The sequence below is a fragment of the Ptychodera flava genome, chromosome 5 (assembly GCF_041260155.1).
Source record: "Ptychodera flava strain L36383 chromosome 5, AS_Pfla_20210202, whole genome shotgun sequence".
Classification (NCBI taxonomy): Eukaryota; Metazoa; Hemichordata; class Enteropneusta; family Ptychoderidae; genus Ptychodera; species Ptychodera flava.
Genome location: NC_091932.1, coordinates 44374807 through 44389628, shown reverse-complemented (window position 1 = coordinate 44389628; position 14822 = coordinate 44374807). Strand labels below are relative to the sequence as shown.

The 14822-nt window shown below is 37.6% G+C and overlaps 1 long non-coding RNA gene across 1 annotated transcript in view; it reads left to right on the top strand.

Annotated features, from left to right (window-relative positions):
- LOC139134071 (uncharacterized) overlaps positions 1-14822 on the top strand; it is a 38173-nt gene that overhangs the window by 16687 nt on the left and 6664 nt on the right. Inside the window, exons 3-4 of the long non-coding RNA XR_011552708.1 lie at positions 1241-1338; positions 1619-1732. This is a non-coding gene — a long non-coding RNA (uncharacterized lncRNA). The remainder of the gene's footprint in view (positions 1-1240; positions 1339-1618; positions 1733-14822) is intronic.

Below are 14822 nucleotides of genomic sequence, written 5' to 3'. Positions count from 1 at the left end.
AAACTTTGAGTGAAGATTTCTAGGATTGATTTCATGAAGGTTGGTTTAAATCATGCTGCAAGTTGCTATTTGTATTTTGGGGGCATTTTTGTAGATAAATCTTGTGTAAAGCTACCTATCTGAGTGCTGAAAAGTTTGATATGCATGCCTAGTGGTAGTTATCCAAATCAGTTTCTGAACAAACTGTGAAAAAATCTGCAAAAGCATATTTTTCAGGCAATTTTTTGCTGTTTTAGGTAAAAAAATTCAAATATGACATCCAAATCTAACCCTCTTCATCCAGCTCTGATCGAAATCTCTCCTCAATGCAGGTCACCACTGGGGTCAGAGTCCAAGGGGTCATTACCTGTGGTGTTGATGTATGCATGTATGTGCAGTGTTTCATGGCTATACCAAAAAGTTGATTGTAGCCAGTCAAGACAGAAGCTCTATGCAAATACGGTTAATTATCAATTCGAGTTGACACTTCTGACAATGGTCTATTTTTAGCCAAACTATTGGGATTGTTAGGATGTGTTGTAAGATTTCTCTCACAAACTGTGATCTTGTGAAGTAATACTTTTCTGTTGATAGCAGTGTGTGAAAGAGTGCCCAGGGAATTAATAATTTGTAAAGTTTGAGTTGCTTTCTTATTTTGTCGTGTCTAGAATAGATTTCACAGAGGCCAGTGAATTAGAAGTGGTTAATATTGGAAGTGATGGGCGACCCAGGGTATCTTTGTGTGTTCAAATGCTATAAATGTGTTCATTGATTCTGATACGAAGATCACATTTTGTTTCACCAGTATACATTTTGTTGCATTTAGCACAGACAATTGGCATAGATAATATATTACATGTTTTGCATGTTAATTGGCCAGTGACAGGATATGATTTGTCAATGACTTTGTTGATTATTTTGTATTCATTGTTCTGAATCATGATTTTGCACATTTCACAGTTGTTACATGGTGTACAGTTTCCTTGATCAGTGTATAGTCTTTGTCTTCAGTCTGGCTTTTACCATAGATAGTAGAGGGGCATTCCCCCTCAACTGCATGTCTATGCTTTTACTCAAGTTTGAACAATTCAGTAGTCAATAACACCAGATCAGCAATAGAGTTCTGTAGTGAAGCACAAAATTATACAAGTCTGTCAACGGATAGTGGTGCTGTCTTTTCTGTGATTAATAAATATATGTATACATGTGCATTCTCAGAAATATGTTAAATTTCTTTTTTATCTTGCTGTCTGTTACCCAGGAGAAGAAGACTCAAGACAATAGCAGCCCCCCTGTGCCTTATATACAGAAAAATTCCTGCATTCATAAGAAGACATCTGTGGATGATGATACATAGTGGTATGGATAAAGCCGTAAATCCTGTTTTTCTTTAAACGTAATGATGAACTTTATGCGTATAAGAGCATTCAGTAAGATCCTGTAATATCTTGTTTATTTTGGAGATCTCAATAATACTACAGTTATCTGTGATTGCCAACAATTTTTTGATGAGATCATGAAAGATACATGTAGAGATGTTGGGTAATGTGTCTTGGTAATTATACAGCCTTAGTCTTTTCATAGAATGTTACCAGCAGAGTATATATACAACCAACAGAATTGTTTTTGTTGAAATCAGGTTTACAGCATGATGTCGTAATGGGAGCAATGCCATCTGGTTTGCAACTGAATGAAACTAATATTTCCACAGTATTTTAAGAGACTGGGAGTCTCTACACACATGGTTGGCAAGGTAAGGTATCAATACCAGATAAATACCACAGCCATACACTGGTACTAAGGAAAAGATTCTTGTTTCAATTAGCCAGCAAATTGCACAAAATTGTGGGCAAATATCTAGACATTTAAAGGGCAACTGTTCACCACGCTAGATGCCTTTCTCCTGTTATTCAAAATAAATGATGATGAAGCTCTAAACTGCAACTTCTACGACTATTTTTATCCGTTTTATGTTAGTTCATATTTGAATGTGTATAAATACCAAAAAGAGCTTATATGGTGAGTCAGTAGCATCTGTACCGGTATATGTCCCTCTGTATTTATGTATGTATATACGGATGTTTGTCCATATGACGCAAAAGCTCCCAAACTGCCACACCTACCATCTTAGTATTTGGTGTACAGGTAGACCCAGGGGTTGAGATGTGACTTTGTTCAAATGAACATGTCAGTGTCAAAAATATGCAAATGAGGTAAGAAAAAGGGGAAATCCTGCAAATGTGCGGGAGTGGTGGTATTAACTGAAACAGCCTACACATCTGAGTCAGAGGTTCTAACCTATGACCTATTTGTATGCAGTGTACGTATTATGTGTAGGAGTGGTGGCAGTGACTGAAACAGCCTACTCCACTGACCTTGAGTCATTTCCTGTCATTGTTCATGAACTGATACATATTGGCAGACCTGCTGAAACCATGAAGGACTGTGTTGAAACATTCCTCTGCTAAGCCTGTTCCTAAAGTTGACCTCCAGTACCTAAAGTTTCAGACTTTATTTACTTTTAACGCTCTCCGATCCGCGAACTAATTGCGGAAAATCCGATCAAATTTCGGAATTTCCTGTTAATTTCAAATTTTGTTACCAGGTATTAATGTTACTATAATACTGATAATAACTGTACAACAACTTTTAAAATATGATATTTCACATCCCAAAAATGCCTTTTTAATATTCATATTCACTCAAAAATTCAGCTGATTATTTGGATGAACATGTTGTTCAGTAAAAAAATCAGCTGAATTTTCAGAAGAACACATTGTTCAGTAAAAAATATCAGCTAAATTTTTAGCTCCCATAGCCATATGTATATATGGCAATGGAAGCTATTCTTATAGGCTAGGGAACTGTCTGTATGTATGTATGTCTGTATGTCTGTCCGTCAACATCAAAAACTCCAAACCGCTGCACCTTTCATATTGATATTTGTTGTGTACATGGATGATGGGCTGTAGATGAGATTTGTTCAAATGAAGTTGTCATTGCCAAAAATATGCAAATTAAGTGGAAAAATGTAAAAACAGTCAAAATTGAAAAACTCAATAACCACTGAGCAGATTACATGACAAATTAGCCTGTAAGTACTTTGGGCTGACCTGAAATGATTGTGCTTTTTTGATTTTTTGATATTGTTGAAAATATGCAAATTAGTGCCAAAAAAGGCGTTTTTGGTAAAAAATCTTCTTCTTCATAACCGCTGGTCAGACAGCTTTGATATTTTGTATACAGGTCCCTAGGGATAACCCAACTTGGATTTGTTCAAATTGTGATGAAATATGCAAATCTGTATTTTTAAGGAATTTTTTTGTCATTTTTGGTCAAAAATTTATTTCATCATAACCGCTCGTCTGACAGCTTAGATGAACTAAGTATGATATATTGAATCTATGATGAAATCTGCAATTTTGTATTTTTGGTGCAATTTTTGCCATTTTTGGTCAAAAAATGTGTTTCTCAAAAACTACTTGTCTGATGCCTTTGATATTTGGTATACAGGTTCCTAGGGGTTCTCTTAGTGTGATATATTGAAATTTGATGAAATCTTCAATTTTTGTATTTTTGGGTCAATTTTTGCAGTTTTTGGTCAAATATTTGTTTGCGCTCAATAGTTACTCATAATAATAATAATAATAATAATTTATTTCTTATAAAAGAGCGCACTACACTGCGTCTCAGTGCGCTTTCCATAACAATACACAGATTTGATTTAAAAAGTACAGTTGTTAAAGGTAGATGTAAAAACAAAGCAAAACACACACACACACAAACCCGGAAAAGTTTAATAAAAATGTTGTTTAAAAAGGTAAGTTTTGAGTGCGGATTTAAAATTGACAATGGTCTTTGAATTTCTAATATCTAATGGAAGTGAATTCCAGAGAGAGGGTGCACAGACTGAAAATGCTCTCTGACCGTAAGTCTTATTGAAAATACCAGTGGGTCTGACTAAAAGCAGCTTTTCCGCTGAACGAAGATTTCTTGTAGGTACATATGGACTAATTATTTCTGATAAGTACAGTGGTGCATGTGATTAATTATCTTGAAAGTTATCAGCAGAGTTTTAAATTTAATTCTGGCATCAACTGGTAACCAATGTAAGTCATTCAGTACTGGAGTGATGTGGTCCAATTTACGTTTACAGCATACAAGAGGAGCGGCGGCATTCTGAAGAGATTGTAAACCACTTAACTGACACTTAGGTATTCCATTCAATAGACTGTTACAATAGTCTAGTCGTGATGTCACAAATGCATGTATCAGTCTCTCTGTGCAGGCTTTATCAAGCAGTTTGCGAATCTAGCCAATCCTGTATAGGGAAAAAGAACCCACTTTGCAAATATGACTAACATAATCAGACATAGAGCCATCATTTTGCAAATTAACACCAAGATTTCTTACGGAAGAGGATGGAACTATGTCTGATCCACCGATTTTCAAGCTAGTCAGTTGTTCAGCATGAGTTTTTAACTTTGACGAAAACTGTATGACTTCTGTCTTATCATCATTTAGGACCAACATATTCATTTTCATCCAGGAACGAATATCATCGACACACTGTTCAACGTTCGATAAAATGTCAGCTGGCTTATCACAGATGGCGTAAATTCCCGAGTCATCTGCATACATGGTGTAGTCAAGGTTATATTTCATGATGATGTCTTCTAGTGGAGCAGTGTATAATGTGAATAAGATCGGCCCCAGAACAGATCCTTGGGGGACACCACATTTCAAGAATGACGTAGATGATTTCAAAGAGTTCACTTTTACATACTGACTGCGATTGTTAAGGTATGATGTAAACCATGCTAGTGCTGCGCCAGTGACACCAAATCGATACTCGAGTCTCTTTAGTAAAACGCCATGGTCAATCGTATCGAATGCTGCTGATAAGTCCAGCATGATGAGAACGACATCCTTTTTGTTATTTAGAGCTACCATAATGTCATTGTGAAGACGCAGTAAAGCTGTTTCTGTGCTATGGTTGGCACGATATGCACTCTGACACTTGGTGTAAAGTTCATACCTAGTCAGATGATCATGTAGTTGCTGTGCGACTATTTTCTCCAGAATTTTCGATAAATAGGGTAGATTGGATACTGGTCTGTAATTTTTCATTGAGTTGTGATCAAGATCAGGTTTTTTCAGAAGTGGTCGAATAATTGCAGATTTAAACTGGCTCGGAACGTTGCCTGTAGACAGTGAAACATTAAACAGATTGGTTAGGAAAGGCGCGAGGGAATCGACAGATTGTTTAACAAGGATAGTTGGTAGAATGTCAAGTTCGCATGATTTTGGAGGTGACTGCTTGATGCGCTTCCGTACTTCTTTGATAGATACACTCCTGAATTCGGCTAAATATGGGGAGGCATCAGTCCCTTATTATCATTAAAGTGACCGCCAAGACCATCGCGTAGCTTTGAAACTTTCTCTTCGAAGAACTTTAGAAAGTTATTGGAAATTGCGTCCGGTGGTATGTTGCTTGGTAGAGTATTCGTATTCAATGCCTTGGTGCTAGACAACTCAGATACAATGCTGAACAACTTTTTAGTGTCAGCCTCCTCTATTCTTGTCCGATGGTAGATTGATTTGACTTTGTCACAAATACGAACATATTCTAGCCTCTTTGATACAAACAGTTGGTGATCAATTTCAAGATGAGATTTTCGCCACTTCGCTTCTAAATTACGCACAGCTTTACGAAGCACTAATAATTCGTCACAGAACCACGGTGCCCGCGCTTTCTCGGTGATCATCTTGTCAGTCAAGGGCGCTACAGCATCAAGTATATTGGTGACAGTGTCTTGGTAGAACTCGGATAATTTTTCAACATTCATATCAGCTGGGTAATTTGCTAAGCTAGTAGAAAGATTGTCCTGTAATTGCTTAATGTTAATATTCCGATAATCACGTCGTGAAATTGTTAAAGCCCCAGTATTTGTAACTTTTATCAATTTTTTTCATATTTTTGAATAAACTGACATCCTCAGTATGTGAAAGTAGACCATAATTAATACCGAATCGCATGGTTTGCATGCCCAGCCCGCCTCACGAATAACAGTAAAAGGAGTGAAAAATGACTTCTTGTCGGACCAGAAGTCAGCTTTGTTGACACACGAAACGAAACGTAATCACACCACCGCGCATGCTCAACCACATCTACGCAAGTTTTACTGTGGCGTCCGTAGAAACCATACGCTCTTCGAAAAGGTCTGGTCCATTGAAACTAGAGACTCAGCTAAAAACGCGCGAAAGTTGGGTGAAATACCGGAAAGATATAAATATGTAAGTGTTTACAGATTGTTCCGACTATAATGAGCCGTGCAAACAAACGTCTTGAACAGCTAAACTAACGACGGAGGCAGTCGATTGTAAGCTTCATGCAAGGCATTGCACGTTGTGACCGACGGTACGGAGATAAAGTTTGCTGAATGAATTGAGAGAGAAAAACATATATGAATAAAAATTCAACACTTCACCATTGTAATCATTGAACTAGTCGTTTCTTCCATTATGGAGTATAATGAAAATTTCGTTGAAAATAAATGACGGGACTGATTCTGCTCCGTCTACTCAAACGAAGTTTTGTGTACGGCCAGGCTACGCTGCAGGCAACACAGCCTATCAACTTCGCATATCGTTGCCGTACGGCGTAAATTGAAAACGCTGAGAAAGGAAAAATTATATCTTGAATGCAGTACAAAGGTCTTACTTATTAAATTTAAATGTATTTCAAAATAATATCGAACGTACCGGTATCTAATCCTCAAAAGGACTACAGTAGTACACAACAAGTATCGGCTAGCTGCGATGTGATGGAAGTTAGAACACAAGAGAGATCCCGGCCTCAATGCAAAGTCGTCCCCTGCGAACCCGGCCCGACAGCAAACTAACCTCTTGGTTTTATTCTGTTGTTTGTATTTTTGTATAAATTCATGATACATATCTGACTTTCACAACTGTACAATTTGCTCAGGCTGTAGTCTACAGACGATCGGAGGGAGCTAGGCAGGCCCCAAATTTGCATGGACAATACCCAGGACAATTATAGACGCAGCTCGATGAGAAAGTCATTCACATAAACCTAAATGAGGTGATCAATACAAAACTTTTAAAAATCACTGGTTCTGAAAATTTATGATCAACGGTTATGACCTACGGAATTTACACTGCGACGTTGTTTTTTGTGTGTTTGACCAGCTACTAGACCTGTAAGCCAGTACTACATGGACGCAGTAGTCTGTACAAGTGCAGCGGGGCCGGGCCGAGATTGGTGTGGGGCCTGCAGCAATGACAGCGTCCATTGCAGAATGCCCGCGTGTTATCCTTTCTCGTTTGGGAGGAAATTTACCGCTGTATTCAGAATGCCTTTTTACCAGTATAAAAGCTCAGTAACTGATGCATCAAGAGCCAAGAGTCTGTAAATTTCTTAGCGGTAGCTCCATTGTTTTTTCTAAATTTTCGCTGAGATACAGCAGTGCGTATACTGGTCCCGATCGTTCTGACTCGCGTTCACAGCTGTTTAGGGAGCCGTCATTATTTATAATCTGGGGGTCGGAGGAATTACATTAGAAACTCCGAAATTTTGAGTCGCACCCCAGCCAACCATGATGACTTTGAGTAACCCCCTCTCTAACAGAAAGTTTGGCTTACCTGAGCCCATGTAATAATATGTAGCTATATAAAAGCTCACCTAATAAGCAGTCTCCGACCACATAGTATTGTTAAATTTGGATGGGTAGCATGTCATTATGGTATGGTTAAATGTCCAAATGGTTGTTGAACTCAAGTCAAATAAAATATACATTTCTATGATAATATAAAGGATGAATTCACAACAGTTCAGTGTTGTCCTAGATCTTGCGCACTAATAGTGATATCTGTCGAGAACATTTCTCCATGACCCAGCCTCTCCTTCCAACCCTGGTAGCGACTGCAGAAAACTACTGTGTGACATCATCATCACCACTGTTGATCCTCATCTCTAATGTCGTTGGTGCCATTGCGTACATGAACAACGATATCATTTTCATCGTCACTATCTTCTCTTTCATAATAAGTATTGCTAGTAGTAGCACCTACTTGTAGTTTTTTTTGCCTTGCTTCATCTAGTTGATATTTATTTGTACTGTTAGAGTATTTATTTTCTTTTTATTTAATATGTATCAGAGTAAAATATATATAATCAACTAATCATTATGTCATTGAGGACAGAGTGAGACAAAGAAAAAACATTTGAGCACCCCTTATAACTTTCAATTTTGAATGACCCCCAGGTCGTAAATACTGACGGTTCCCTTACTTGCTGCCAAAGGCCATCGCGTTCACTGCATTCGACAGCCTACCAACTGCAGGGTGCGCATCGGTGCACTGCCGACTGCAGTTTGAATAATCCGTATATAACGCACACGGTACCAGAATAGAATGTTAGCCTCCTCTGCCAAAGTTCTGTATCCTCTGAAACACAGTAGCAGTACGTATTTGAACGGAGAAGAACAAAATAAAACCATTCGCAGGTCATTCAGCCGGCGACCATGGGCGATTACCCAGGCGGTGTGGCGTGGCATGGCAAGGCCCCAGGAATGTTGCAGGCTCGATGATGTCATCAGTATCGGCGTTCTCGATCACGTGCACAGCCTACAAATTGTCAACAAACCCGCGCGGCAATCCAACTCGATCGGGCAATATTTAGCGTTTGTATGTCACTACAGGAGCACAAATTTGGCTTATTTCTTTACTGAACAACATGTCACGATGGATGTAAGAGAATAATACGTAATTTCGAATATAAAAAAGGTTAAAAGTTACAAATACTGGGGCTTTAACTTTTTTTAGCTCCCATAGCCATATGTATATATGGCAATGGAAGCTATTCTTATAGGCTAGGGAAATGTCTGTATGTATGTATGTCTGTATGTCTGTGTGTCTGTATGTCTGTATGTCTGTATGTCTGTCCGTCAACATCAAAACTCCAAAACCGCTGTACATTTCATCTTGATATTTGGTGTGTACATGGATGATGGGCTGTAGATGAGATTTTGTTCAAATGAAGTTGTCATTGCCAAAAATATGCAAATTAAGTGAAAAAATGTAAAAACAGTCAAAATTGAAAAAACTCTATAACCACTGAGCAGATTACATGAAAAATGGCATGTAAGTACTTTGGGCTGACATGAAAAGATTGTGCACATCTTGGGTCAGTATCTTAGACTTGCTATTTTTCATGAATTTTTTGTAATTTTCTCCCATTTTTGGTCAAAAAATCTTCTTCTCTGAAACCACAAGTCCGATTGATTTGAAACTTGGTATGGAAGTGCATAGGAATGACCTTTCCCAAATTTGGGCAAATTGTGGTGAAATTTGCATATTTTTTATTTTACACGTCCATAGACTCCCATGTATTAGGCAGATCTCCATAAACTCGCATGTATAAGGCCACGAAAAATAAAAATTTAGTTTCTCATCGTAATCATATTGCAAAAAGGATGCAGTGACACAATTTTTAGTCCCCATGGAAGAAGTCCAGTGGGCTTATAGATTGGGTCATGTTCGTCTGTTCGTCCATCCGTGAGTCCATCCGTTCACGCAGATATCTCGGATATTTTGACAAAATGTCATGTGACCTTGATGACCTTTGATCTCAAATATACATATTTGTCCATAACTCAGTAACCACGAGTGCTACCACCCTTCATATATGGTATGATGGGACACCTTTATGACGCCACATATTGTACCTCATTAATTATGCACATATCTAATTTTGAGCGAGCCAATAGAGCTAGAGGTCTGATTTTTGGTATATAGGGATAACTTAGCAATACAATTTTTTTGACAAAATGTCACGTGACCTTGGTGACCTTTGACCTCAATATACATATTTGTCCATAACTCAGTAACCACAAGTGCTACAGCCTTCATGTATGGTATGATGGGACACCTTATGACGCAACATATTGTACTTCATTAATTATGTGCATATCTAATTTTGAGCGAGCCAAGAGAGCTAGAGGTCTGATTTTGGTATATAGGGATAACTTAGCAAAACAATTTTTTGACAAAATGTCACATGACCTCGGTGACCTTTGACCTCAAATATACATATTTGTCCATAACTCAGTAACCACAAGTGCTACACCCTTCATGTATGGTATGATGGGACACCTTATGACGCCACATATTGTACTTCATTTATTATGCGCATATCTAATTTTGAGCGAGCCAAGAGAGCTAGAGGTCTGATTTTTGGTATATAGGGATAACTTAGAAAACAATTTTTTGACAAAATGTCACATGACGTCGGTGACCTTTGACCTCAAATATACATATTTGTCCATAACTCAGTAACCACAAGTGCTACAGCCTTCATGTATGGTATGATGGGACACCTTATGACGCCACATATTGTACCTCATTAATTATGCGCATATCTAATTTTGAGCGAGCCAATAGAGCTAGAGGTCTGATTTGTATATAGGGATAACTTAGCAATACAATTTTTTTGACAAAATGTCACGTGACCTTGGTGACCTTTGACCTCAGATATACATATTTGTCCATAACTCAGTAACCACAAGTGCTACAGCCTTCATGTATGGTATGATGGGACACCTTATGACGCCACATATTGTACTTCATTTATTATGTGCATATCTAATTTTGAGCGAGCCAAGAGAGCTAGAGGTCTGATTTTTGGTATATAGGGATAACTTAGCAATACAATTTTTTTGACAAAATGTCATGTGACCTTGGTGACCTTTGACCTCAAATATACATATTTGTCCATAACTCAGTAACCACAAGTGCTACAGCCTTCATGTATGGTATGATGGGACACCTTATGACGCCACATATTGTACTTCATTAATTATGTGCATATCTAATTTTGAGCGAGCCAATAGAGCTAGAGGTCTGATTTTTGGTATATGGGGATAACTTAGCAATACAATTTTTTTGACAAAATGTCACGTGACCTCGGTGACCTTTGACCTCAAATATACATATTTGTCCATAACTCAGTAACCACAAGTGCTACAGCCTTCATGTATGGTATGATGGGACACCTTATGACGCCACATATTGTACTTCATTTATTATGCACATATCTAATTTTGAGCGAGCCAAGAGAGCTAGAGGTCTGATTTTTGGTATATAGGGATAACTTAGCAATACAATTTTTTTGACAAAATGTCACGTGACCTCGGTGACCTTTGACCTCAAATATACATATTTGTCCATAACTCAGTAACCACAAGTGCTACACCCTTCATATTTGGTATGATGGGACACCTTATGACGCCACATATTGTACTTCATTAATTATGTGCATATCTAATTTTGAGCGAGCCAATAGAGCTAGAGGTCGGATTTTTGGTATATAGGGATAACTTAGCAATACAATTTTTTTGACAAAATGTCACGTGACCTCGGTGACCATTGACCTCAAATATACATATTTGTCCATAACTCAGTAACCACAAGTGCTACACCCTTCATATTTGGTATGATTGGACACCGTATGACACCACATACTGTACCTCAACAATTATGCACATATCTCATTCTGAGCAAGCCAATAGAGCTGGATGTCTGATTTTTGGTATATAGGGATAACTATAGGAGAGAAATTTTTTGACCAAATGTCATGTGACCTCGATAACCTTTTACCTAAAATATATGTTTATGTCAATAAATAAGTAACCACAAGTGCTATGTCCTTTGTATTTAGTAGGATGGGAGACCTTATGACAGCACACGCTTTACCTCATTAATTATGTACACATCTAATTCTGGGCAAGCGAATAGAGCTAGAGATCTGATTTTTGGCATATAGGGATAAATTAGCAATATAATTTTTTTTTTCAAAATGTCATGTGACCTCGATGACCTTTGACCTTGATTATACATATATATGCATATCTCAGTAACCACAAGTTCTATACCCTCCAATTTTGATAGGATATTAGACCTTAAGATGTCACATCTTGTACGTCATTTATAATGCGCATATGTATTTCTTGGCTGGCCAATACTGCTAGAGGTCTGATCTTTTTTCCCGATTTAGAACCATAACTTAGACATGCCTCATGTGTTTCAAATTGGGAACAACGACATAGACCTATGTGCCCATAGATCTCAACATATACACTCCAGTGATACTTCTTAATGACAACATTTTCCTGCCCCATCAAGACTAATACTCCTATTACAAGTGGGGACTATGTCATTGTAAATGACTTGTTGAGTTAATGGTTGTATCACAGTATTCGATATATCTAATTCTGTATTTTTTCCATTTTATATTCTGAATAAATACATTAAACATATTTCACTGTCTCCAGTACATTACATTTAAGTATTTTCACTTCATGCACTTTATCCCTTTCACACATGTTCAAATATCTGACCAGAGAACAAACACTAAATAGTCCAGGATGGGAGCTACAGTGTCATTGACGCTATTTTTTACTCATGTGATAGTTTTGATATGGTATACATTTTTATACATAATTATGATGAATCATCAATTTTGTATTTTGCAGCTAATTTTGCCATTTTAGGTCAGGCCATCCTGAAATGAGCTACAATTGTATCAAAGATCTCAACCTTCTTCATCAATACATATGTCACAAAAAGTTGCTCTCTACATAACACAGCATAGCTCTGTCGACTATTGGGTCGCTTGTTTTTTTCAAAACCGCTGGTCAGAGAGCTTTAATATTTGGTTAACAGGTCCCTAGGATGACCTTAGTGAGATAATTTCATACAGTCAGGAAATACTTAATTTTGTATCCATGTCTATAGTAGCTTCAGGGACTTTGGCCCTATGTTTAAGATAATGTGGTGATTCAGCATTTGAAATGGTAAACTGTATTTGGTGTTGAAATGCGGTAAAAAATAATGAGAAAACATAGCTGAGCTGATTTCAGCAGGTTTGGTTTCCAACAAATATATTCAAAGTTTTTTCAATGATAAAGAGTGATGGAGGGGGGGGTGGTCCTGGCAGATTTTGAAAAAATTCAAACAAATGTCAATAAAAAATCAGCCACAGAAGGTTTGTCAAAAAGAAAAGGTGGGATAGTGGGAAAAAAAGAATGTTCAATGTATCGGATAAAAAACATAATGTTCCTCATCAATCTTCCAGACAACCCCCTTTTATCAAATGGTACACCCCTGATGCATTTTTGTGTGCAATTAACCATGCAGTGTATTTTAGTTTAAGATATCAATCAAGTTAGGTAAGGATTTGAAAGGAATAGTCAAGTTCACCACAGTTAAATTTCTTAACTTTATCTCTTGTGTCATCATCCTTGTGTAATTGGTTAAGTTTGTAAGTTGCTCCAGATGTGGATGAAAATGGTATGCACTTTCAAAATATTCATCTCAAATGCAACAGCAGAGGGTTGTCACTTGTATAAAATTGACATAGCAGAGAAACCCAATTTAAATCTCTAGTACAACTGCATTCATCAGCCTGGATAGTATGTACCGGTATTGCCTGCGGACACATCAGGGATTATGGAGACCATACTTCCTATTATGATATAAAACATCCAGTCTTCTTTGTACACAAATCTAGACATACTAGTATTTAAACTTTGTGAAGTGCAAGTTTGGAGAACTTCCAGCAAACACTGGTTTAATAACACTTTTGACAATTTAAAAAAAAAATTACTGATGCTATCAGTACCATCAAGATCTATAACAATCTGTACATAGACATGAATATCTGATGCAGTAGGGTGCACATTAGAGTCAATCATTACTATAATTGAATTTATAAAATTTCTGCTGGATAACAATGACATTAAGTGGACAGAAACTGAAAGTGTCCCTCGAGCCAGAGAACTAGTTGTTGGCAGTTTGGAATTAAGGATGAACAAAGTATGAAAATGACAAAGAACATTTATGATTGAACAAGTTGATAAAGGGTCTATCTAGATCTGCTTATAACCCGAACGACTGATCAATTTCTTCATTCCGTTAATGTCACAAATTCGATGAACTCTCATCACAGTTTCATAAAGTTTGGTTTGGATGTACGACACCCAGCAAACAAGAAGATTACGAGTTCGTGTCGCAATCTCCGGACTATAAACCTTGATGAATTGCAAGAAAAAATCACCGCCAAGCTTTCGAACTATTCACGAGATAGCAACACTGAACACCTGTTAACATTCTACCATGCCGCAGTAATAGACGTATTGGACACTATTGCGCCTATTAAGCCGAAAATCGTTACCGACAAGGTAAGGGCACCATGGTTCTGTGAAGAGCTGTTGATGATGAGGAAAATTGTACGACGGCTGGAGACAAAATATTGTTCTACCAATCTTGAGATCGATCGTCAGATTTTTCTCACAAAGCAAAGAGAATATTTTCGTCGGTGTGATGAACTCAAGGCCGTCTACCATCGCATTCGTATCCAAGAAGCAGACGACAAGGGACTCTTTAACATCATTGCCGAGTTATCCGACGTGAAGACAATCATCAGAAAAGTTCTACCAAGCCAATTCAAACCAGCAACACTTCCATCTGAATTCTTGGATTACTTTAACTCTAAGATTTTGCGACTTCGAGAAGGCCTACCAAGTCCCCACATTGATAATGACAACGTCTTACCATCACACACCCTACCATGTTTCAACCAGGTGACTACAGACCAGGTGAATAACATCATATTACAAGCATCTTTGAAATCCTGTGATCTGGATGTACTGCCTGTAAAATATATCAAGAAATTTGCAGATGCTCTATTGCCATTCATGACACATCTTTTCAATTTGTCACTGTCATCGGGTTCCGTCCCTAGTCACTTCAAGTCCGCTATC